Here is a 27,661-nt window from a genome sequence, read left to right on the forward strand (position 1 = left end):
TGTTTCACTGGTCGTCAAAATATACTCTATGTTCTCTCCACATTGATACGGTTAAAATTTTGGTGCAAAGCTCACTACTGCGGAGCACAAAATAAAAATAGAAACCATGTGCACAGAAACCTACAACCGGATGAGTCTGCGTGTTTTTTTGCAAGGATGATTGATGCTGATGTTCACTGAGAAATAATTGTAAGGATACAAGTTCATCTGAAGAGTCTTTTTGCAGTGAAAAGGACATGATTAAGCACAAGAATGAACTAATGACCCAGGAACTTCGTTGCTTACGCCTGTTATTAACCAAATCATCGCAGTGGTCAGTAACTAAGACGACTGGAACTAATTCCTGTACCTGTTGTCACTGTTAAGCACTCCGTAATTACATAATTTATTCTGCTGTTCTGAACAAAGCTACTGCGGCTTCCATTGGTGCTACTACGGAGAATGCTACAATTCTTGGTGGCGAAAGAGAAAGGAACCGTTAGTGACTGACAATTATCTCAGATTTCACAAGCATTTTGCTCAGAATACAAACCGAGCCAACATCAACCAGAGGAAAACCCAACAAGTTTAGGTTATAAGACAACTGCATTTATACCTACTGAATGGAAAGAAGGGGGGGTGATAGTTTAAAGACCGACTGACATCAAAATATTTAGCAACTGAGCACCACCGCTGACTGGAAAACACTGAGAACTAATGTATTAGTAGAGACCCTCTTAAGGGAACTTCCCCGAAATACGATGAAAGAAATTTAGGGAAGATGCGAAAAATCGAAGTCAGAACGGCCAGTAGATGATATGAATCCTGATTATCCGACACGTTAATACAATATTGTGATGCCTCCCACTAGTTTCTGCACACAGTTCGTTAATATGTATCTTGTTTTATGATTTATAAATCGACACCAGTGTATTGTTAAGTAAGTATTCAGGGATGGATAAGATGCAGTGCAAGACAAGCTGCACGAAGATTCCGGTACATTAAGATGCCCAGGAAATCACAACACGCTTCATACGTGGGCTAATCCAAGCAACTGTCAGTGAACATGATCGTAGATCAGGGTATATTGAGCCCTGGCTACATTTCAGGCACACAAATGACGATTCTCAAGAAGTTTTCAAAATTGCTTATTTCTGAATGGTGAATTCCAGCATCGAAATGTTTCACTATCTGTAACGGTTAAATATTAGGCTTTGTAACAGGGGATTGCTTTACTTTTTTTTTGCATTTTACAGATTTTTATCCTTCATGTACCTGATTTATGGCTTACATTTCAGCTTAGAATCAATGTTGAATTTGTTCGTATTCGTGGCAAGACTGTCTTACTATGTAGCTTAATCTTTCAAGTAAGTAATACATCTCGAATATTAATTTTTTTAACTTTTCAAATTTAAACTTTATCCTAATGGCATTTATGAAAATATTATATCATAAAAGTAACAGAACAGATCATTACAACTCTGTCGTGAAAGCAGTATGTCTATATGCATACTTGTGTCTTCCCCTTTCTGAATGATGGTTACTTGCGGAATTCGTACGAAGTGAGAAACATTTTACAGACTATACTGGGTCCAGATAATAAAAGCAGAACCTACATAAAAACATGAAAGCAAAAAATGTATTCTGAAGCAGAGCAATTTACCGACAGGTTACACAAACGCAGAATTCGGTTTTATGGGCACACAAGGAAAATTCATTATTCGGAAAGCATTTTGAATATCTCGGACTTCCAACTGGAAACAAGAAAGCGGTGACACGTGGAAGTAAAAAAGCATCTAGAGAAGAGTACAACCGAAGATATACAAAACAGTAATCTTCAGGATAGTTTTACTGACGCTTGAGACTTTCCGAGATGATAACTGAAGAGTTGATGCCAAATGGCCAGATGAAGGGTGTGCTCGACACAGTGCATTGGCTTAAACGATAAGGAAGAGAAATCGAAAACAACTGTCATAATGGCTGCAGGCTTATCGCTGTCATAAAATGACAGACTAAAGAAATTATTAACGGAATAAACAATAACAGTGGCAAACAATCCTGTTATACGCACAATACGACTTGAACCTTTTGTGGGTGCGAAGGAATCGACAGAAGTCAGATGACTTCCGGGCGGTATGATTTGTTTCCACAGATGCCGTAATACAGCGCACCGTGTGACTGCAGTATTTTAACTTGTGATGAAACTTGGGTTCACTATTATGAGCCAGAATCAAAAAGACAAAGCACGGAGTGAAAGCACAACCAACTCACCTGTCAAGAAAAAATTCAAAACCCAAGCATCAGCAGGAAAAGTTAAGTTGACAGTGTTTTGGGATGCTGAAGATCCAGTTTTTTGTGATTATTTCGAAGAGCGGGGTAAGATGAACAGCAAATACTAATCGGATTTGCTTTTAAACAAGGTGAAGCGAGCTATGTGAGAGAGACGTCTTGGGTCTCAGAGGAGAGGTGTGATTCTCCAGCAAGACAACGCACTTCCTCATACTGCTGAACTAACTCGTGAAACCATTGACAAAATGGGCTGGGAAGTACTGCCTCATCCCACTTAGAGTCCTGATTTAGCACCTAGTGATTTCCATTTCTTTGGTACATTGAAGGAGGCATTACGTGGGAAGAGGTTCCAGAACAACGAGGACATGAAACAGTTTTGGGAAATTGGTTCAAACATCAAGATGAAGAGTTCTTTGCAGCGGGAATAAAAAAATCTTGTAGCCCGTTGGAGCAAGGGCTTAAGTGTTCAAGGGGATTATGTTGAAAAATAGAAGAAGTATTGTTTTGTAAAAATTAACACTTTTTTTCTCCAGACCAATGTGTCTCTGAGACTATTGAAGGACCCTCGTATATAGAGGGACAGTAGGATATCAGCTGAACATTCTAAATGAGGATGGAAGTACTGTAAGACAATTACAATCGACCCTGGCCCCCGATCCTGCTTTCACCCTTTCCTACTGGAGAGTAAATTTCTAAAATCTGAGTTTTCCTTCACACCCATGACAATAACACACCAAGTGTGGTTTTTGTGATAATATACTTTAAGTGTGTTTCAGAAGTACATTTGTTACAGGCATATATTCACGTACTGTGTACTTTAATAGTGTGTTGAGTGCACCACACCATGTTGGAACATTTTGTATTCTAGCTCCAACGGCCTTCCACTTCTGACAATGCTTTGTATTTGTGAAAGAAAGTTTGTTACAACTTACTGAATGAGCAGAATTAGTGTTTACATGCAACAGTCGTGGTGCAACTAAGTCTTAACTGTTGTAAACTGGAAACTAATGGAAATGGATATAATCCCTATTAAATGTAGGTCTGGCACATATTTTTCTTGCATTCTCTTTGGTTTCCATTGTACAACGATTATGAAGTACTGTACGTATACGATGAACGCTGTATGTACAATCTTAATTCTGCATAATGTCACGTAACTGTTCAGTACTCTAGCTGTGTTTTTTTAACTCTGCTGTAATGTATTAAGACCGGTTTTCATGATTTTTTTTCCGATCAATGACAGGTCTGACTTGATAATGGGTTCACCCCGAAACGTGGCAGGATTTTCACAAGTAGAATAATGGTACAATTATACGGCGTTTGTGGAAACAACGTCATCTGAGAGTTATTTGTTGCCTGAAATGTATGGTGCTCAGAAAATGTCTCATTACCAACAGTGCCACTTGCCTTCACTTCACGAGACACTGTGATGAAGTTGGAGACAAATCCTGGACACTGGCATACACAGTCTTTACACCAGCACCCGTTCTCTCGTCGTCAGCCACTTCCTGGAGACGGAGGCTTCTTGCTCAGGAAAATTGAAATCAGTTACCACCTGGTTGAGCGGCTCCGCACGAACGTGTTACCTAAGCGACTGGCCACAAGCTATTTGCCTTGAATTTCCACACAAATTTCAGACAGTAGAAATATTTTAAATGGCTCTGAGCGCTATGGGACTTAACTTCTGAGGTCATCAGTCCCCTAGAACTTAGAACTACTTAAACCTAACTAACCTAAGGACATCACACACATCCATGCCCGAGGCAGGATGCGAACCTGCGACCGTAGCGGTCTCACGGTTTCGGACTGTAGCGCCTAGAACCGCCGGCTGGCAGAAATATTTGAAATAATGCATATTGAATTACACATTTTCTCTTTCGTCAGTGTATTAAAATAAAAACAAAATTAGAGTAAAATACACAGTTTTCCACCAGTGGCACATATCGACGCGCATTCGTGTAATTAATGCATGCAGATCTGTCCGGAAATTATGACTAAATAAAACTATGCGATAGGAATTTGAGTTAACGTTAGAAACACACTTTCCAAATCAGTTAATATTTCATAGGTTCAAACATTGCATATATGCATTACTTTTTCCATCTGCCTTCGTTATAGATTAATATCGCGCCAGCAGCGAGGTCAATAAAGGTAAGGGCTATTCGTGTTCTGGCGAAGATCACACAGGTAACTAGAGTGTACTTCTGCGAGGAATTCATTTGACCATTTGCTGGAGAACTTCTATAGCCGACCATGCATTTGAGCACGGTTTTTACCGAATAAAACATCGTTATTTATGGCTGAGTCTTCTCCATTTACGTAAGTTGCAATGGGATTGTCTATGAAGAAAATTTTAAATATACTACTCACTGGTTGACTCATAGATGCCTTCTCCCCTGCAGTCAAACGCAGAACCAAGCACGTTGTTCTTAGACGAATGAAACGTAATGAAGAATGTTGGAGCGGTCGAGTGGCTGTATACCTACAGTCGCAATATATGATGATTACATGTCACATCTTCTAAGCTTCGTGCTTTAAAGGCGGCGACTTTGTGAACAAGTTTAGTAAAAGAAGGGTGTACTATCATTCAAGTGGGTAACTCCAGCCAGCAAACAAATTACCGAAACAGTTTTCAGATTTATAGTTACATAACGCTCGCTGTTTCACCTTCCATACTCCTTGCCCGGTCGCGACTTTGCGAATACAGTGTGTTTATAAATGAATATCGGGGTTTTAACGCTTTATAATATTTATTACATTAAACTCACAGTTATAAATGATATGTCAAATGAAAGAGCAACTCAAACAGTTTTACCAAGAACCTTATAAATTTTCAATGTGAGCACAATTTATAAAGCGTTAAGACCCCGATATTCATTTATAAACACCCTGCATATTGCTGCCGAACTCAGAAGCCACAACACACTGTAAAAACCGTCTCTCAGTTCTGCAACGAGCAAGAATTTATGTGAGATTAAAGACGCTTTACGACTACCACCCCTATTAGACTAATGAGCTGCGGGGTTTTCTCTCTCTGTATACAGCACCAGTTCACAAACTCATTAAAACTACTTAGTGATATTTTAGTTCTTTGGTAAATAACACCATGAAAAGACGACGGGATTCATGGCGCGTCCTGTGGTTTCTTGGTGAAAGGTAATGCGTTCCTTCCTGTGCTGTGAAACATGTGGCCGAAACTACCACTGTGGAATAAATACAACTATATGAACCTCTCCTGAAACTGGTATCTTCTGCTTTCGGGTAAGAAGCCATCATCATATTTCTTTTGTCATATGATCTGTTGTGAATCTATAGTACGCAAATCAGCTTGGAGAAAAATCGTAAGCAAACATTCATTTTCAAACGTGTTTTCTAATCTGTTAAGAAGTGTAGATTGATTAGAACAGTCTCTAGAACCTTTCTGCACCTATTTTAAATTGCAGTTCAGTATTTACCTATTTACCGAGCGAACTGGCGCACTGGTTAACATATTGGACTCGCATTCGGGAGGACGTCGGTTCAAACCCGCGTCGGCCGGCCGCGGTGGCCGTCCGGTTCTGGCGCTGCAGTCCGGAACCGCGGGGCTGCTACGGTCGCAGTTTCGAATCCTGCCTCGGGCATGGATGTGTGTGATGTCTTTAGGTTAGTTAGGTTTAAGTAGTTCTAAGTTCTAGGGGACGTATGACCTAAGATGTTGAGTCCCATAGTGCTCAGAGCCATTTGAACCAAACCCGCGTCCAGCCATCCACATTTAGGTTTTCCGTGATTTCCCTATATCGCTACAGGAAAATGCCGGGCTGGTTCCTTTGAAAGGACGAGGCCGAGCTTTTGCTCTGTCTCTAATGACCTTTATGTCGACGGGACGTTAAACCCAATCTTCCTTCCTTCTTTGTTGCCTAGTAGAGTGTCATCTTACACCTTCCGGAATACTGATGTGCTTTTCTTTCATTCTTAATTACTGAAAGACAAAGACGATTTGCTGCTTAGCAACGTAAAAGTAAGGACAATCAATAAAATCTATTTTATCCAGTTGGTGCAAGCATTCGAATTTTTTTACACCTTCGACAGGTTTTGCGTCAATTTCGAACAGATTTATTCAAGCAGTTTCTCATCTGACATCACTGCTTAGATCTTCGCACTTTATAGGAAATCAAAGCTGTTCGCGGGAATCGAACAAAGAACCTCTGAGTCAGTAGTTACTATCGGTAATCGCAAAACCTCGAGGCCGGTTTGGTGCGAATATCTGAATTTGCATATGAAAGGTACCAACGCACGTTAGAGAAAAAAAAGTCTTTCCAGATAGCTGCTACATATGCTAATAGTGACGCTGACTTCACCTTTTTAGCTTTAGAGAGAAAGATATACCGAGAAGCACGATGATTCTGTTAAATTATAGGCCACAACGATTTCACTTTCGACGTATAAATCAGGTTATCACGTTACTTGGGAACGATAGTAAAAATGGTGCAGCAGCCATTGGTGACGGGAGTTGATACATCGACCAGCGAGAAGCCCCAAATAAGGAAAAAGAAACGAGAATTAGATATAGCTTAGTAGGTCGTTGAAACACGAAAATGTTCGGCACAAAGGAAAATGCTGCTGCCACGAGTGAAGAAGACGTAGTTGGCGCTTGATGGGAAATTCGTGCACTGATACGCACAATCGTTTCGGCATGGTTGATTGGGTTAACTTCCCCATTTGGTTACAGTCCAAACTGAATTTCCCTAAGATGCGCTTGGCACATCGTTAATCCATGTCCAGCGCCCTCGTGTTGCCTGCCAGGCGTTTTTCGGCCTCCCAGAAATAAGGAAGTAGCCAGTTAGCAGAAATGAGGGCTCGTCCACAGATTCAGACCACCTGATCGCCAGAGCCATGAATCACGCACCACAGCCGCCCACGCCTACGGCGCGAGAAGAACAAGACTGTTCCGGGCGTCTAATCCTGGTGTAGGCAGGGTCACCTGTAACATTTCCTCGACGTCCGTACGTGGGCAACAAAGGAAACATTTTCTCCGGAACGCGCTGACCGATTTACGTCCTCTGGTTTCTTCTTATTTCATGTTTTTAAGAGGAGACAAAATTCAATGTATTGTAGCAGAAAGCAGGTTTCAGTTCTCGATCCTTCTGCGGACATAATGCACTTCCCTACAGGATCCAGAGTGCCATGAAAATTCCTCTTTAACCTACGTGGTTGAGACTCAAAATACGTGAATATTCTGCATAGCAGGAAAGATGCAAAAGAAAAGGAATCTTATCTTTTTTACGACACAAAAGGCTTCACAAACACCTGAGCCTTCCTTTCGAGGTGCTAATAGTAAATGACATTCACAGTTTGGCGCACACCTTTATAGTAACTACTCATTTTTATGTTTTTGTCCATCACCACGAGCAATTCTTAGATTTTCTGCAAGGCAAGCAAACACAACGCAGTTATTACCGACGTGAATACGTGAACTTGAATTTACTAGTACGGAACTAGCTTAAAAATTGAATAAGAATAGCAATTTACAATATAATTGCCTTACAAACGTAACCTTAGTCAGTTGGTCGAAATAATTAAATACGAATTTAGATACAATAATGAAGTGTTGACACTGGCTGGAGTACCAGCGTATATATCGCACACTTGTAATTTTTAGAGGTCAGTGTATTACCCAACGATCTTCTAACTAAAGAGTAGATTCTGAAACTATGCAGTAAATACCAATTATGTAGAAAATAATAGGTATTTCTGTAGTCCCGTTCATAGTGAATGTACTGCATCGTCCGTCACCACGTTTCCCGTCTGGACATCCACATATACGTCTTCCTTGGTTCACCTATACGGCTTAAGCAAAATACACGGGATCTTCTTTTGTAAAGGACACGCGTGATTTCCTTTCTCACTCTTCGACAAGCAGATTTTTTTTCGGTCTCTAATGACCTCTTCAGTGATGAGATGTTAAACCCCATTCTTCCTTTGCTTTGAAACCTGGAATCAACATTTTCAAATAGGAGAATGGCAAAATATCATGATCTTTTAATATAGCTAACAAAACTAAACTTCACTCTTTTCGTTGGGGAATCTGTATAGTGCGTTGCATTATTGTGGTGATACCAAAGAACCTTCCTGGCGCTGTCTGGATTAACAATACTTCAGAAGGGAAACGGAAGTACTGTAGCGTATTGACTATGTCAATTTTTAATAGGAGGGAGCTTTACCTTAGACTTACTGTTTTAATTATATGGTGAACGGCACACTGAATTTATATGTTCAATCTTTCATTCTCCATTCATGTACGTAAGGCAGGCTGGTACTGAACTCCATTTTCTTCAGCCAAACCATCTCGGGAGCTGGGAGAGGGATTCTCATCTAGGGATACTGGAGAGATAATCTTCAGTGCTGCCGTGTATCTGGTAACCAAGGAAAACTTTCCGAAAACCTCAGTCACAACAGGTGCATATGAACAATTTTAGATTTTTTCCGGTACAGTTTTGTCCATAGTTCTCTCCAGACAGAATTGAACCGCACTTAGAAGAAGAAATAACGCAGTTTAACACCATTATAATCAGGGATGAACACTGCAATGTAGCCATCATCAGAGTGTTTATTAGCCCACAGAGCTTGTATGAGCACATGTTAAAACGACCTTAAGCTGAAACTTCTTGGCAGATTAAAACTGTGTGCCGGACCGAGACTCGAACTCGGGACCTTTTCCTTTCGCGGGCAAGTGCTCTACCGGCTGACCTACCCAAGCACGACTCACGCCCCGTCCTCACAGCTTTACTTCTGCCAGTACCTCGTCTCCTGCCTTCCAAACTTTACAGAAGCTCTCCTGCGAACCTTGCAGAACTAGCACTCCTGAAAGAAAGGATATTGCGGAGACATGGCTTAGCCACAGCCTGAGGGACGTTTCTACAATGAAATTTTCACTCTATAGCGGAGTGGGCGCTGATATGAAACTTCCTGGCAGACTAAAACTGTGTGCCGGACCGAGACTCGAACTCGGGACCTTTGCGTTCCGCGGGCAAGTGCTCTACCAGGCTGTGGCTAAGCCATGTCTCCGCAATATCCTTTCTTTCAGGAGTGTTAGTTCTGTAAGGTTCGCAGGAGAGCTTCTGTAAAGTTTGGAAGGTGAGAGACGAGGTACTGGCAGAATAAAGCTGTGAGGACGGGGCGTGAGTCGTGCTTGGGTAGCTCAGTCTGTGGAGCACTTGCCCGGGAAAGGCAAAGGTCCCGAGTTCGAGTCACGGCCCGGCACACGGTTTTAATCTGCCAGGAAGTTTCATATCAGCGCAACTCCGCTGTAGAGTGAAAATTTCATTCTACGACCTTAAGCTGTCCATAGCTGTGAGTGTGAACTGACCTACTGACAGTTCGTCATTTTAACTCCATGTGCTGATACACCCTCTCTGGGTCTGTATGACTCGCTACGAAACGCACTGATGATGGCTATCTTGTAGCTGAAGTCTAGCTACAGCTGCAGTAACATACAGATTGATACGTGACAGATTACTGTGCTCATCCCTGATTAAATCATTTCACAGTCGCTGAGCCCAACAGTTCTTAATGCAATCCAATCTGCATTTTTTGTACACTATTAAAGCGAAATGTGTTCCTTAGTATTAATTTAGGAGAATAAATTAATTTCTTTACTGTGAAAATTGCAAAAATAAAAGGTAATCATAATTCGATGCGCAAAGAAAATTTTTATTAATGACTTCTTAGCTGTATACGCTCTACGGAAAATGAGAGTAGAAGTAAGTTTTCTGAATTTTCGTGTAACAAGGAGACGGGACGGGGAAATAACTTCTAACTGAGCATCTCACGCAAGGTCCGAAGACAGCGGTCTTCTGTGGCGGACAGAGGAAGAGGCGTTTAGCAGGCTCAGCGAGAACGTAAAGCCGTCTGTTTACGAGGCCATGGTTCCTGGGATGACAGTTCTGGCGCAGATGCGGACGCACGCTCCGGCGGGCTTTCTGCTTCGCACCAGCGTGTTTGCTCTGGACTCCAGAGACGCAAAGGTCTTGCTGCCAGCTCTCCACGCTGCCTCCACTCATCCTCCCTCACCTAACACTTCCTCTGCGACTATTCACTGCGTTCTGCTTGAAGGCTTTCTGCCTTTTTTCTTTTTTTTTTTTTTACGCGAAAACCGTTCACGACAGGAGGCAGTTGGCTATTTCCCGCGCCAACAGAAAGAGTAAACTGCCAACTTCAGCCATTTGACGGCGAGAGAATAAACAGCTTAATTACGTGCCACACAAAGAAAGACTGCTGAGCAAACTACACACGAGGAGAAAATAATTGCTCTCTAGGAGGAAGACAAAGTGCTCACTTCATGCAAGACTAAGAGCCACGTTATAGACTCTCTTGTCACAGGTTGGTTGTTAACATAGCGGACAGTAATGCGGGATACAGAGTTCGTGTTGACAGCAGATGCTTCAGATTTTTCGAATCACGAATGGCTCTGAGCACTATGGGACTTAACATCTATGGTCATCAGTCCCCTAGAACTTAGAACTACTTAAATCTAACTAACCTAAGGACATCACACAACATCCAGTCATCACGAGGCAGAGAAAATCCTTGACCTCGCCGGGAATCGAACCCGGGAACCCGGGCGTGGGAAGCGAGAACGCTACCGCACGACGAAGAGCTGCGGACTCAAATCACGAATTCGGCTAAGGGGTCCACTGAGCTTCACAGGACCGGCTGGGACGTTATTTACGCAAAACCTTTTCGACAGGTTGTAAAGCTTTAGCAAGCATATGTGCCGGATGTGCTCCGAGAATGAAATAGTAAAGTACCCCATCTCTTCGCGTAACTGCAAGAAAACAAGGCTGCGGCAGTTGAAGCTACTCAGTACTTTGTTTTCGTTAGCGGTGAATACTTTATGACGGTCAGTGTGGGTGAAAATGAAACACAGCCTAAAGACATATACGAGGTCAAGGTGACATGTTCCTGGGCGAGCTAAAACATAACGTTGATACAAATGAACTTCAGTTTGCGTTGAGACTGTACACCCAAAGTGTCTAGTTTCAATTCTATATTCCCGGGTTCGATACCCGACGGGGTCAGGGATTTTCTCTGCCTCGTGATGGCTGGGTGTTGTGTGATGTTCTTAGGTTAGTTAGGTTTAAGTAGTTCTAAGTTCTAGGGGACTGATGACCATAGATGTTAAGTCCCATAGTGCTCAGAGCCATTTGAACCATTTTTCAATTGTATATGCGAAACAAGGTTTGTTTTATAAGGCTTTTAATTACAGTCGTCTAGCATGTGTTCCCATCAAAAACATGCACTAGATTATTATGTAGTCACCAAATGCTCAGTTTTGAACGGTTCACTTACAACGAATCTACGTTAAATTTTAGGAAAAGTTCGTCTTTCATTTCAAACAGTTAAAAACTGCATGGATAATTTGAGAAGTGTTTGTACTTCTCCTGGAAATGAACCACTTTTAGCACATTAATCGCACACTTAAAAGTTCACAATATGATAATCAACGTAAATTATGCTTGTATGAAATAGCTGAAACCAAATGCGTATTAGAGAAAAGATTGTACACATTTCGCATGTGAAATTAGCTATGACAAGGCTTTAAGCAAGATTGTTGAATGCTGACTAGAAGTAAATGCGAAAACTAACTTTTTCTGCAATGTTTGAGTCGGTATTCAAATACAGAGATATTTAAACAGGCAGAATACGGCGCTGCGGTCGGCAATGCCTATGTAAGACAACACGTCTCTGGCGCAGATGTTCGATCGGTTACTGCTGCTACAATGGCAGGTTATCAAGATGTGCTTCAGTCTGATCGTGTTGTTACAGTATCTCCGAGGTAACGATGACGTGGGAATTTTCTCGTACGACCATTTCAGGAGTGTACCGTGATTATCAGGTATTCGGCAAAAGATCATACTCGAACATCGCTGCAGCAGGAAAAAGATCCTGCAAGAGCGGGACCAACGACGATTAAAGAGAATCGTTCAACGTAACAGAAGTACCACCCTTCCACAAATTACTGCAGATTTCAACGCTGAGCCGTCAACAAGTGTCAGCGTGACAACCATTCAAGGAGACATCATCGATATGGGCTTTCAGAGTGGAAGTCCAACTCGTGTACCCTTTATGACTGCACAACACAAAGCTGAACGCCTCGTCTGGGCCTGTCAACACCGACACGGACTGTTGATGACTGGAAACATGATGCTTGGTCGAACGAGTCTCGCAAATTGTATCGAGCGGGTGTACGGGTATGGTGACAGCCTCATGAATCCATGGACCCTACATGTCAGCAGGGGGCTGGTCAAGTTGGTGGAGGCTCTGTAATGGTGTGGGGCACGTGCAGTTGGAGTTATATGGGACCCCTGATACGTTTAGATACGACTGTCAGGTGGCACGTACGTAAGCATCTTGTCTGATCACCTACATCCATTCATGTCCATTGTGCGTTCCGATGGACTTGGGCAATTCCAGCAGGACAATGCGACACCCCACACGTCCAGAATTGCTACAGAGTGGTTCCAGGAACACTCTTCCGCTGGCCACCAAACTCCCCACACATGAACATTATTGAGCATATCTGCGGTGTCTTGCAATGTGCTGTGCAGACGAGATCTCCATCCCCTCGTTCTCTTACGGATTTACGGACATTCCTGCAGGATTCATGGTGTCAGTTTCCTCCAACACTACTTCAGATCTCAGTCGAGACCATGCCACGTCGTATTGCGGCACTTCTGCATGCTCGGGGGCGCCTACACGATATGAAGCAGGTGTACCTGTTTCTCTAGCTCTTCAGTGTATATTGTAAACAGTAACAACTCTGTCGCATTACCATGGGATAATGAGATCTTTGGTGGTACGAGGAATGGCGTACCCATTTCGGACCAACGACTGCCCTTCCACATTTATGGCTTTTGCATGTCTCATTGCATGCCCTATCTTGAATAAATTCCGTAATTAACCGTGGCCTGTTTATTACGACCTGCCGACAAACTAATGCTTATTTTGCTTGAAGATGTCACCTAACACTGAGCCAAGTCTTCTATAAAATTTAGCTCAGTCGCCTAGTAAACGAAATAGGTGCTTACGCAATGTTAGAACCAGCATGCCATTGTTCTGAAGACACCCTAGCAAACACAACCCAGTCCCTAGATCTTAATAGCGAGACTTCATCACAAGCGAAAGTAGGGTCGTATGAACGGACGTGACAGTTAATGTGCACCATAAATAACGCATGTACGCAACTTGGCACAGAATGTTTTTAGCTCTGTGAGACGATGCAGCTGCATGCACGAAGCCCTGTGATTTAACAAAGCAGCCACACTTGCAGATGGTCAGCACTTGGAGCTAAGACTGGCACCTTCACTGAACACAGATGTAAGTTAAGGCAATGTGCACAAATAAATTAAGAGTACAGATGTCTTTGGACTACATGATTGGGTTACTGAAATCAGAGGAGACCGTTAAGCTATTGCGAGCGTCTGTCTGGAGGAATTTAAGTTGGCAAGCCCACATGAAACTTAACGTGGTGAGTCTAGGCAGACAGATTTGTCGAGACTCCTAAGAAAGTGTAATTCACGTATGAAGGTGGCGGTTTGTAGAATTCTCGTTTAACTCATTTTCCTACTTCATCGGTCTCTTAACTGAGATTGTAGTGACGGAAAGGACAGAGAAAAATCAAATATCAAGTGTTCGTTTCCTCACGGGTCAGACTGGTCAACAGAGGAGCCTTACTCTCAAAATCCCCAGAGTTCACAATGCAGGGCGATTCTACTCGAATATAAGCTACATATACACCGTAAGTCTAAGAAGTTTCGACAGTGATTTTATTCTCAGCGTATAAACATCGTCAGCGTAGTAACTACGGTAGCATCTGTAAGTAAGAAGTATGAATAAAAGAGTTTCATTGGGTGTGTCAGTAGTACGCAGGCGATGTTAAGTAGTGGACGGGCGACCGTAATGTACCGAACCTATTTGTGTCACAGATCGCAATGGAGCAACATTTCTATATCAACTGTTCAAACATTCTCCATAATCTACACTCCTGGAAATGGAAAAAAGAACACATTGACACCGGTGTGTCAGACCCACCATACTTGCTCCGGACACTGCGAGAGGGCTGTACAAGCAATGATCACACGCACGGCACAGCAGACACACCAGGAACCGCGGTGTTGGCCGTCGAATGGCGCTAGCTGCGCAGCATTTGTGCACCGCCGCCGTCAGTGTCAGCCAGTTTGCCGTGGCATACGGAGCTCCATCGCAGTCTTTAACACTGGTAGCATGCCGCGACAGCGTGGACGTGAACCGTATGTGCAGTTGACGGACTTTGAGCGAGGGCGTATAGTGGGCATGCGGGAGGCCGGGTGGACGTACCGCCGAATTGCTCAACACGTGGGGCGTGAGGTCTCCACAGTACATCGATGTTGTCGCCAGTGGTCGGCGGAAGGTGCACGTGCCCGTCGACCTGGGACCGGACCGCAGCGACGCACGGATGCACGCCAAGACCGTAGGATCCTACGCAGTGCCGTAGGGGACCGCACCGCCACTTCCCAGCAAATTAGGGACACTGTTGCTCCTGGGGTATCGGCGAGGACCATTCGCAACCGTCTCCATGAAGCTGGGCTACGGTCCCGCACACCGTTAGGCCGTCTTCCGCTTACGCCCCAAAATCGTGCAGCCCGCCTCCAGTGGTGTCGCGACAGGCGTGAATGGAGGGACGAATGGAGACGCGTCGTCTTCAGCGATGAGAGTCGCTTCTGCCTTGGTGCCAATGATGGTCGTATGCGTGTTTGGCGCCGTGCAGGTGAGCGCCACAATTAGGACTGCATTCGACCGAGGCACACAGGTCCAACACCCGGCATCATGGTGTGGGGATCGATCTCGTACACTGGCCGTACACCTCTGGTGATCGTCGAGGGGACACTGAATAGTGCACGGTACATCCAAACCGTCATCGAACCAATCGTTCTACCATTCCTAGACCGGCAAGGGAACTTGCTGTTCCAACAGGACAATGCACGTCCGCATGTATCCCGTGCCACCCAACGTGCTCTAGAAGGTGTAAGTCAACTACCCTGGCCAGCAAGATCTCCGGATCTGTCCCCCATTGAGCATGTTTGGGACTGGATGAAGTGTCGTCTCACGCGGTCTGCACGTCCAGCACGAACGCTGGTCCAACTGAGGCGCGAGGTGGAAATGGCATGGCAAGCCGTTCCACAGGACTACATCCAGCATCTCTACGATCGTCTCCATGGGAGAATAGCAGCCTGCATTGCTGCGAAAGGTGGATATACACTGTACTAGTGCCGACATTGTGCATGCTCTGTACCCTGTGTCTATGTGCCTGTGGTTCTGTCAGTGTGATCATGTGATGTATCTGACCCCAGGAATGTGTCAATAAAGTTTCCCCTTCCTGGGACAATGAATTAACGGTGTTCTTATTTCAATTTCCAGGAGTGTATGTTACTAAGCCGTGATTCCGGAACTCATTACTGGTAGCAGGTTACATATATAACGGCTTCTATGGGCAACGAAAATTTAATTTTCAGTATTTCGCGTAACTGTTGGCCGAATTGTGAAATTTTTAAAAGTTGTCATAATCTGCTCATCAAAACGTATAATTTATATTAAAAGTAGTAACACAATATTACAGTTAGAAACTGTGCAAATGGCTTGATGTAGTGTAACGGATGGCGCGCAAGTACCAGGGCTATATACTCTATTCATCGAGTATTGGAGATGATGACCAGTTTAAAGCATAATTTCAAACCTCTCATAAACTTTAACTCATTTCTAGTCAGACATTTTATGCTGTTTCAGGCATGGGATAAAGAATAAATAATCAGTGGTTTGCCAGTGTTTTGTAGGAAAGAGGTGTACGCAAAGTTTGTTCTGCACACCTTGCAACCCGAAAATCACGGATCGAGATATTGTGTGATCAATATGAACCTATCACAAAACGAGGGTGTGCAGGAATTCAAATGAAGTGTCAAAGCTATGACCCGGCCGCGGTGGCCGAGCGGTACTAGGCGCTTCAGTCCGGAGCTGTGTGACTGCTACGATCGCAGGTTCGAATCCTGCCTCGGGCATGGATGTGTGTGATGTCCTTAGGTCAGTTAGGTTTAAGTAGACTGATGACCTGAGATGTTGAGTCCCATAGTGCTCAGAGCCATTTGAACCATTTTCAACGTTATGATGACGTAGCTGACATTCAAGCCAGTGTGAAAAATGGTTCAAATGGCTCTAAGCACTATGGGATTTAACATATGAGGTAATCAGTCCCCTAGAACTTAGAACTACTTAAAACTAACTAACCTAAGGACGTCACACAAATCCATGCCCGAGGCAGGATTCGAACCTGCGACCGTAGCGGTCGAGCGGTTCCAGACTGAAACGCCAAGAAACGCTCAGCCACAGCGGCCGGCGCAGAAGCATTGAAACCGAGCCACCAGGGACGGCTCGTCAGACGCCAGCAGATGGCGCTACTCATGCCACCTGAGGACGGCGAACTCCCATAACCTCACTGCCTGCCATTGTTTGATGGTTCTGGTTGTGGGGCGCTCAACTGCGCGGTCATCAGCGCTCGTACAAAGTCCCAATTGTTACACAGTCCAATATTTTACGTTTCACTCTAGCCCCAGTCACGAATGATGATGATGAAATGATGAGGACAACACTAACATCCAGCCCCCGAGCGGAGAATATCTCAAACCGGCGGGGAATCAAACCTGGGACCCACCTGCCATTATGATTGGTCTTAAGTTGTTGCACTCCGATATGTGTGTGTGTTTGTGTGTGCGTGTGTTTTTCCAAAGTACTACCATCAGTGTGGCTGTACTTCTGGGACGGAGGTCAATGGGTCAAGTTCTTAAGAACAGTCTTGGACTCTGGGTCCGCAGACCCTACTCAGATGGTGGTTCCTGACTTTTTTATTTTAACTTACTATTTTCTTTTCTTTATCTTTACTTGCCGTGAAGTCGACGTCATTATGGAAGATCTTACACCTTGACCTGGGGTATCCTGACCCCGTGCTACTGTACAGGTGCCACTGAGACTCAACTTGTCTGAGACTTAATGCTTCAACCTTGCTGAGGAGTTTCACAGTGGATATCCGAATCTGTTCCCTGAGGAGTGGCAAGCCTGGTTCACAGTGGAGGTCCTGGATATGGTACCACAGAGGAGGACGAAGTATGGTCAGAAATCACCGATCTCTACTGTCTGGAGAAGGTTTAAGGGTGGGGGACAAACTGTCCCCCATGTCGAGTAGCCGATAAGCAACGCCGGAAGGATAGTTGCAGAAGAAGGGGCGGAGCTTGGTCCTGGTCCATAGTTCCATGCTGGCTAGTACAGGAGAGATCTGGTGGAAAAGGTCTAGTAGCTTTATTGTTTCTCTCGTACATGTGTGTTAGGAAGAAGTTTGTTTTCCAGGATAATATGAGGATAATTAACTCTGTCCATCCGGTTGAGCGGTCGACTCTGCAGAACCGGGCAATCACAGAGATTGGGTCGTCGTCGTGTACACATCACGGCCTTCGTCTTTTCTGCATTGAGTTTAATACAACACTGCGCCGCCCATTGTTCAGTTAACGTCAGTTGTCGCTGGAGGCGGTTGATGACTACATTGACGTCAGTTATTCGCAAACAAAGCAAATTGGGCAACCACCACTCACGACAGAACTGAAGGTCTTTAACGTAGATAACCAAGAGAATTGGTGAGAAAACCGATCCCAGTGGAACGCCTTCCGAGAGCTGCTTGAGATTGGAGCTTTTTTTTATGTGTCTCATTCAGAACGCCGCCTTATACTGTCTCTAGACTACTCCCCGATCACAGATAGCGTACGGATGACAGTGCACCAAATTCTTGCAAGCGCAGCATGAAGCCGTGAGACCCTTACGAACCTAGCAAGACGCTAGTGCTACTACGACAGCTAGTGAATAGTCTAAGTCCGACATGAGGGAGGGAGGGAGGGAGGGAGGGAGGGAGGGAGGGAGGGAGGGAGGGAGGGAGAGAGAGAGAGAGAGAGAGAGAGAGAGAGAGAGAGAGAGAGAGAACAAAGTCATGTATGCTTTATATCTAATATATTGTAAATAATGTGTGTCTGATGTATTCTTGTGTGTTCATCCACCTCGTTACATTGACGGATACAACACTTAATACATCGCCTAATTACCGTGAAGTTGAAATTAAAGAAATGTGGCCGCATAGTTACCAACAGTCTATCCTCGCGCACCATTCACGGGCGAAAGCAGGTGATTCAAGTAAACTATGTACCCTCCAATCACAACCGCCGTTCGGAATACAAACGCTGCTGACTAACGTAACTGGGAATGCTGGAATTCCATGTGTGGGTGAAGGGCAATCGCGAACCGCTATTGCCTACTCTTAACACCACCTGTAGTACATTAGGCATAACGCGTGTGGTGGGCATTAATTTAGTCGTTTGCGTCACTACTTCGTGCTAGATGTGTAGCGCAGGGAAGCCCTGTGTGCCCAGCAGTTCGGGGCATTTCGCGGTCTCGCGCAGATATACCTCGTGGGCGAAGGAGCGAATTTTTGCATTGCTGGCGTGGGTAGCTTTCTCGTATAACTGTCGCGCCGCGTTCTTTAAGCGCTCGTGGAGAACCTGCATCGCAGGCATTCCCTGAATCGTTTTAGCAGGATACCAAGAAACTACTTTTGGTGTACGTTTTAGGGTTCAGTTCTGTACTGTCTGCAACATCCGCAAGTTCCGCTCGGCTGTATTGCACCGTACAAAAGTAGCATATTTCAGTACTGGCAACACCCTACGGAGCGAGGTGGCGCAGTGGTTAGCACACTGGACTCGCATTTGGGAGGACGACGGTTCAAACCCGCGTCCGGCCATCCTGATTTAGGTTTTCCGTAATTTCCCTAAATCGCTTCAGGCAAATGCCGGGATGGATTCATTTGAAGGGCACGGCCGACTTGCTTCCCCCATTGTTCCCTAATCCGATAGGACAGATGACCTCGTTGTCTAGTCCCCTCCCCCGCATCAACCAACCAACACCACCATAGTTTTGTACAGGGCGACATCAAGAAGCCACGAGATTAAAGAAGGGTAAAGTCTGACAGACTTCCGAATGTCTTTCCTCTGACGTTGAGAACATGTTAGCTCCACGTCTGTCTCTTGTCTAACGTGACGCCAACATCCTTGACTAATTGACCGAGAGAACAGATTCAGATCTTTACGTGTCTGTTGCATATTCTGAGCAGTTAGGTCTCAGACCATTCAGTACGGCTTCCGGTACCCTCTAGTGTGAAAGTAGTGTCCACGCAAGAGACGTCCCAAGAGAACGTGATGAATAAAATAATCCGAATATAGCTCGGAATATATGGAATGAAATCGCAGCTTAATCTGAAACGAAAAGTAGGCAAGGCATTTATCGAAAAATTTCGGCGTGAAAAATAATTTGTTTAAAATATGGTTAAATGGCTCTGAGCACTATGCGACTTAACATCTGAGGTCATCAGTCCCCTAGAACTTGAAACTACTTAAACCTAACTAACCTAAGGACATCACACACATCCATGCCCGAGGCATGGTCGCGCGGTTCCAGACTGAAGCGCCTAGAACCGCTCGGCCACCCCGGCCGGCTAATTTGTTTAAGGGGGGTAGGAAATCAAACGGGCCGACTTGGAGCAGGAGAGGCATCTCAGGACATTTTAATTTCCAGTGTCTATACTTTTACAAATAAATTCATAAAACTTTGTCAGCATCATCAGGAAGGATTCAGGATTCACACTCACTGCAGTGGAAGTTCGAAAATATAACAAAATAATTTTTTACGCGCGAAATTTCATCATTTTTTTACTTATTAATGGCTGCATATGTTGCTATAGGTACACTTTTCTTCATACGTTAGGGAGATTCTTCGATGAATTTTGCACAGCATACATACTATACAGGTGTATGAAACTCTAGAATTTATTCAATTTATGAAAAAACGAATTAACCGTTATATTTTAAACTTCGTGTTTAGAAAAAACACAAATTTTATAGTTAATTACCTCAATTTTGGCCACAGTTTTTAATAGATTCGGAAAATTCTACAGTTTCATACACCTGTAAGTATGGCTTGTATGCTGTGCAAAAATCATCGAAGAATCTCTTACTTATGAAGAAATGTGTACCTATAGAAACAAATGCTGCCATTAGTAAGTGAAAAAAATGATGAAATTTCACACGTATATAAAATTACTTCGTTGTTATGTTTCAGAACTTCCACTGCTATGAGTGTAAATTCTGAATCCTTCCTGGTCATGCTGACAAATTTATTTGTAAAAGTATAGACAGTGGAAATTGAAATGTCCTGTGGTGCTTATCCTGCTCCAAGTCGGCCCGTTTGACGTCCTACCGCCCTTAAGTGAGAAGTGTGGCGTATCTTATGCTCGAAGTTACTTTAGTCGATGTTTCTTTCCGTTGTGGTATGTGGGCATCAGCTGTCTACAAATTATTATTACTGCTACTGTCGTTTTTAGAACAATAAGGTGCTGATGCCGTCACATGACGTCGTTTGCAAATGTAAACAGGAAGGGAGGAAGGAAGGCTGACTTTAACCTCCCGTCGACATCGACGTCATTAGAGACGGAGCAGAAGATCGGATTGTGTTAAGGAAAGGGAAGGAAATTGGCCGTGCCCTTTCAAGGAAGCCACCTAGAAACTTCCTGGCAGATTAAAACTGTGTGCCGGACCGAGATTCGAACTCGGGACCTTTGCCTTTCGCGGGCAATTGCTCTACCAACTGAGCTACCCACGCACGACTCACGCCCCGTCCTCACAGCTTTACTTCCGCCAGTACCTAGCCTCTTACCTTCCAAACTTTACAGAAGCTCTCCTGCGAACCTTGCAGAACTAGCACTCCTATAAGAAAGGAGAGCTTCTGTAAAGTTTGGAAGGTAGGAGGCGAGGTACTGGCGGAAGTAAAGCTGTGAGGAAGGGGGCGTGAGTCGTGGTTGGGTAGCTCAGTTGGTAGAGCACTTGCCCGCAAAAGGCAAAGGTCCCGAGTTCGAGTCTCGGTCCGGCACACAGTTTTAATCTGCCAGGAAGTTTCATATCAGCGCACACTCCGATGCAGAGTGAAAATCTCATTCTGGAAGCCATCTAGGCATTTGCTTGGCGCGATTTAGGTGAATCACGGAGAAACTAAATCTGGATGGCTGGACACGGGTTTGAACCGCCGTCCTCCCGAATGCGATTTTGCAAATGTGATGTGCGTGTTTCCACTTTTCAGTGTTTTAGGAGTTCAGAGTAACTTGTACTAAAATTTATGCTTGTCTTTCACACGTACGCTTAATGACAGTCATTGAATTTTAATTGACGTATGTTCGTTTCACTGAATTTAGCTTAACTTGTCTGGGGTGTTTGCAATGTTGCTGCTCAATGTCAACACGAATCATCTCGATTACATGTTGTTGTTCTTGTTGTTGTTGTCTTCAGTCCTGAGACTGGTTTTATGCAGCTCTCCATGCTACTCTGTCCTGTGCAAGCTTCTTCATCTCCCAGTACCCACTGCAGCCTACATCCTTCTGAATCTGCTTAGTGTATTCATTTCTTTGTCTCCCTCTACGATTTTTACCCTCCACGCTGCCCTCCAATACTAAATTTGTGATCCCTTGATGCCTCAAAACATGTCCTACCAACCGATCCCTTCTTCTAGTCAAGTTGTGCCACAAACTTCTCTTCTCCACAATCCTATTCAGTATCTCCTCATTAGTTATGTGATCTACCCATCTTATCTTCAGCATTCTTCTGTAGCACCACATTTCGAAAGCTTCTATTCTCTTCTTGTCCAAACTAGTTATCGTCCATGTTTCACTTCCATACATGGCTACACTCCATACAAATACTTTCAGAAACGACTTCCTGATACATAAATCTATATTCGATGTTAACAAATTTCTCTTCTTCAGAAACGCTTTCCTTGCCATTGCCAGTCTACATTTTATATCCTCTCTACTTCGACCCGATTACATAACGGTACCTTTTATCTTTTCATTTCATATCCGTAGAACTTGTATATGGTTATTTCAGTGACCGACGAATAAGTGTACGGTACGTGCCACGTTCTTTTCGAGATGCAGCTCATTCACATGCATTCGGCGTATTTTTAAAGGCTAAACTCTTCTCAAAACACGGAGCTGCCGTGGTGTCCAGCCTGTCCACAGAGGAGAAAATAGTTGCTAACCTCCTTGACATATATATTATAAACCAACCTAACTTAACAACCTTTATCCCGCCAAACGCTGACGAAGGATATATGATGCACTGTGACCAAGCTGTCAACGACTCGCCACGTGGATTACAGCAGTCGACTCGCGTGGTTGTGTGACGCAGAGGTGTGTCCCACGGCGGCGGCAGCAGCAGCAGCCAAGGTTAACTGCAATCAGCGCTGTGCGCGGGGCGCTGTCCCAGATAACCCGTCGGCCAGCCTTTGAGAGCACCGGCCAGGCTCCGACTACCTGGCGCTCAAACGCCACCGCTCTGCGCTTCATAATATCTTCACAGTTGTCCTCTAGGCTTCACCATTCACAACTACACTTACACTCCTCTCAGTATTTGGCGACAAAATTCGTTGATTAAAGAAATGCAACGCAATTTCTTCGTGCACAAATGATACACTACTGGCCATTGAAATTGCTACACCACGAAGATGACGTGCTACAGACGCGAAATTTAACAGACAGGAAGCAGATGCTGTGATACGCAAATGATTAGCTTTTCAGAGCATTCACACAAGGTTGGCGCCAGTGGCGGCACCTACAACGTGCTGACATGAGGAAAGTTTACAACCGATTTCTCATACAGCAGTTGACCTGCGTTTCATTGGGAAAAGTTGTTGTGATGCCTCGTATAAGGAGGAGAAATGGGTACCATCACGTTTCCGACTTTGATAAAGGTCGGATTGTAGCCTATCGCGATTGTGGTTTATCGTATCGCGACATTGCTGCTCGCGTTGGTCGACATCCAATGACTCTCAGCAAAATATGGAATCGGTGGGTTCAGGAGCGTAATACGGAACGCCGTACTGGATCCCAACGGCCTCGTATCACTAGCAGTCGAGATGACAGGCATCTTATCCGCATGGCTGTAACTGATGGTGCAGCCACGTCTCAATCCCTGAGTCTACAGATGGGGACGTTTGCAAGACAACAACCATCTGCACGAACAGTTCGGCGACGTTTGCAGCAGTATGGACTATCAGCTCGGAGACCGTGGCTGCGGTTACCCTTGACGCTGCATCACAAACAGAAGCGCCTGCGATGGTGTACTCGACGACGAACATGGGTGCACGAATGGCAAAACGTCTTTTTTTCGGATGAATCCAGGGTCTGTTTACAGTATCATGATGGTCGCATCCGTGTTTGGCGACAACGCGGTGAACGCACATTGGAAGCGTGTATTCGTCATCGCCATACTGGCGTATCACCCGGCGTGATGGTTTGGGGTGCCATTGGTTACACGTCTCGGTCACATCTTGTTCGCATTGATTGCAATTTTAACAGTGGACGTTACATTTCAGATGTGTTACGATCCGTGGCTCCACCCTTCATTCGATCCCTGCGAAACCCTACACCTCAGCAGGATAGTGCATGACCGAATGTTGCAGGTCCAGTACTGGCCTTTCTGGATACAGAAAATGTTCGACTGCTGCCCCGGCCAGCACATTCTCCAGATCTCTCACCAACTGAAAACGTCTGGTCAATGGTGGCCGAGCAACTGGCTTGCCACAATACGCCAGTCACTACTCCTGATGAACTGTGGTATCGTGTTGAAGCTGCATGGGCAGCTGTACCTGTACACGCCATCCAAGCTCTATATGACTCAATGCCCAGGTGTATCAAGGCCGTTATTACGGCCAGAGGTGGTTGTTCTGGGTACTGATTTCTCAGGATCTATGTACCCAAATTGCGTCAAAATGTAATTACATATCAGTTCTAGTGTAATATATTTATCCAATGAATACCCGTTTATCATCTGCATTTCTTCTTGGTGTAGCAATTTTAATGGCCAGCAGTTTAGCTTCGCGACTGCTACGATGTAACTGCCGGGTTCACTGCGCAAGCGCAGAGAGGTACTATTCGCGCTAATACGTTTTCCTGCCTCAAGTTTGCCATGTGTGTCCGTTGTGTGTTTTTCTGCGTTTGTATTACTAGTGCATAGTGACTTCAGACTGAAATCGTAAATCCTATTAGTACTTAAAAAAACTGAAAGGCAGAAAACTGAACTGTCAGTCTCGGGAGACTGTACATAAAGTTTTAATGTTTATTGAAGGTGAGTTCACTCGGGAAGGAATATACCAGTGTAGAAAGTTCTACAGAAAGCCGAAGTGGCCACAGGCGTTTAGCGTAGTACTATCCAGAAAATTAAAAGGGAAGGCAGGCTATCGAAACCTGGCAGAGGAAGGAAATTTGCAACTTCAGATAAAAAACGTAAACGCAAAACAATTATAGATATTGATGGAATAGATGAGGTGGTTGCTAGGAGAATTGTTTACGACTTATTTGACCGAAAAACGAGTGCCTACAGTGGAAGGAATGAAATGGAAGTTTGAAGAGGCTAAAAATGGTTCAAATGGCTCTGAGCACTATGGGACTTAACTTCTAAGGTCATTAGTCTCCAGACTGTAGCACCTAGAACCGCAGGGCCACTCCAGCCGGCTTGGACTTTGAAGACAGCAACGCTAATGTAAGACGGTTTCTAAAGAAATTAGGTTTCCGCTGGAGAAAAAAAAAGGAAAACCATATCATACAGGCTCATATTTTTAGACAGAATCGACATCAAAGAAAACATAATTGCATATTTGAAGCAATTAAAGAATCGAATGGTATATTTTTGGCTCTTAACTAGTGCTCTGTATGCAGCAAGTTTGTTTGTTGTGTGGCGACAGGATGAGCTGGGTATGGTGGTATCTGTTGCTGTTGCCTTCCTGTAAAACTTTGAAGATGTGCGAGTTGTTTTCTTTACTGATGTTTAGATCAAGGAAATTGATGCTACCATTGCTCTCATATTCCACTGTGAATGTTATATTTCTATCTTGTTTATGGAGTGTGTCGAGTATGTTGTTAATAACATCTGTGTCACTGTCTACCAGGAATAATGTATCATCAATATAACGTTTATAGTAAATGATTTTATCTATAGAGCTTGAATTTTTAGCAAAAGTTTTTTGCCCAAGGTGGCTACTAAAAATTTAGTACAAAGTGACTGCATCAGTATAATTTATTCTACATAATATTGTAATACAGTCGCAGACCTCAACCAACATCCATATCACATGGATAAATTTAATGCATGTTGTTGTATTTGGGAATCATTCAGCTCAAGTCGAAATAACGAATTAGTGGACTGACGTATTTACATCTACATCTACATTTATATTCCGCAAGCCACCCAACGGTGTGTGGCGGAGGGCACTTTACGTGCCACTGTCATTACCTCCCTTTCTTGTTCCAGTCGTGTATGGTTCGCGGGAAGAACGACTGTCTGAAAGCCTCCGTGAGCGCTCTAATCTCTCTAATTTTACATTCGTGATCTCCTCGGGAGGTATAAGTAGGGGGAAGCAATATATTCGATACCTCATCCAGAAACGCACCCTCTCGAAACCTGGCGAGCAAGCTACACCGCGATGCAGAGCGCCTCTCTTGCAGAGTCTGCCACTTGAGTTTGTTAAACATCTCCGTTACGCTATCACGGTTACCAAATAACCCTGTGACGAAACGCGCCGCTCTTCTTTGGATCTTCTCTATCTCCTCCGTCAACCCGATCTGGTACGGATCCCACACTGATGAGCAATACTCAAGTATAGGTCGGACGAGTGTTTTGTAAGCCACCTCAATTGTTGATGGACTACATTTTCTAAGGACTCTCCCAATGAATCTCAACCTGGTACCCGCCTTACCAACAATTAATTTTATATGATCATTCCACTTCAAATCGTTCCGCACGCATACTCCCAGATATTTTACAGAAGTAACTGCTACCAGTGTTTGTTCCGCTATCATATAATCATACAATAAAGGATCCTTCTTTCTATGTATTCGCAATACATTACATTTGTCTATGTTAAGGGTCAGTTGCCACTCCCTGCACCAAGTGCCTATCCGCTGCAGATCTTCCTGCATTTCGCTGCAATTTTCTAATGCTGCAACTTCTCTGTATACAACAGCATCATACGCGAAAAGCCGCATGGAACTTCCGACACTATCTACTAGGTCATTTATATATATTGTGAAAAGCAATGGTCCCATAACACTCCCCTGTGGCACGCCAGAGGTTACTTTAACGTCTGTAGACGTCTCTCCATTGATAACAACATGCTGTGTTCTGTTTGCTAAAAACTCTTCAATCCAGCCACACAGCTGGTCTGATATTCCGTAGGCTCTTACTTTGTTTATCAGGCGACAGTGCGGAACTGTAACGAACGCCTTCCGGAAGTCAAGAAAAATGGCATCTACCTGGGAGCCTGTATCTAATATTTTCAGGGTCTCATGAACAAATAAAGCGAGTTAGGTCTCACACGATCGCTGTTTCCGGAATCCATGTTGACTGCAACAGAGTAGCTTCTGGGTTTCCGAAAACGACATGATACTCGAGCAAAAAACATGTTCTACAATTCTACAACAGATCGACGTCAGAGATATAGGTCTATAGTTTTGCGCATCTGCTCGACGACCCTTCTTGGAGACTGGGACTACCTGTGCTATTTTCCAATCATTTGGAACTTTCCGTTCCTCTAGAGACTTGCCGTACACGGCTGTTAGAAAAGGGCAAGTTCTTTCGCGTAGTCTGTGTAGAATCGAATTGGTATCCCGTCAGGCATATGAGCATCTCTGCTTGCTCAACATCGTTTGGCTATTGTGAAATCTATTTTTACCCACATTCGTCACTGGAGACGCCACCAAGCGCCTGTTGTTAACATCACAAAAAGACAGCAATCATTTAGCCATTAACAGAAGAGCCTATCTGCCTACGAAGGCCAGTCTGCCTTCGCAAAAACAAATTTTATGAATATGGAGGGACAAAGAGGGCATTGTTTATTGCAATTTGTTCTCTTTGTGTGTAATGATCATTGTTCACATTTACTGAAACGAACCGAGACGCCTGGCGGTTGGATTGAAAATAAGGTACCGGAAATAAAGCTCAAGAAAACTGGGCTATATGCAGCTAATTACACGATACGGCTATCGGCACAGTGCTAACCTCACCGAAAAAAGCTGATCTGAAGTTTTGCCGGGAGATCATGCCACAATGCGCCCATTATTCTGATCTTGTATCTTCATATTTTCGCCTTTTCTGCTCTCCACAGAATGAACTTCAAGGACATTTCTTTCCGGGCAAAAGTGAGTTCCAAACTTGGCTTGTCAAACCCTTTTACCCCAAAGTAGCGTATTACT

The 27,661-nt window shown here is 44.2% G+C and overlaps 1 protein-coding gene and 2 non-coding genes across 3 annotated transcripts in view; 1 reads left to right on the top strand and 2 right to left on the bottom strand.

Annotated features, from left to right (window-relative positions):
• LOC126299606 (calcium/calmodulin-dependent protein kinase type 1-like) overlaps positions 1-27,661 on the bottom strand; it is a 1,453,155-nt gene that overhangs the window by 1,333,092 nt on the left and 92,402 nt on the right. The gene's annotated exons all lie outside the window — the stretch shown is intronic.
• Trnas-cga (transfer RNA serine (anticodon CGA)) lies at positions 20,951-21,025 on the bottom strand. The gene has a single exon. It is a non-coding gene; the product is annotated as a tRNA-Ser (tRNA).
• Trnal-caa (transfer RNA leucine (anticodon CAA)) lies at positions 21,219-21,293 on the top strand. Its single transcript has one exon. It is a non-coding gene; the product is annotated as a tRNA-Leu (tRNA).

The sequence above is a fragment of the Schistocerca gregaria genome, chromosome X (genome assembly GCF_023897955.1).
Source record: "Schistocerca gregaria isolate iqSchGreg1 chromosome X, iqSchGreg1.2, whole genome shotgun sequence".
Taxonomy (NCBI): Eukaryota; Metazoa; Arthropoda; class Insecta; order Orthoptera; family Acrididae; genus Schistocerca; species Schistocerca gregaria.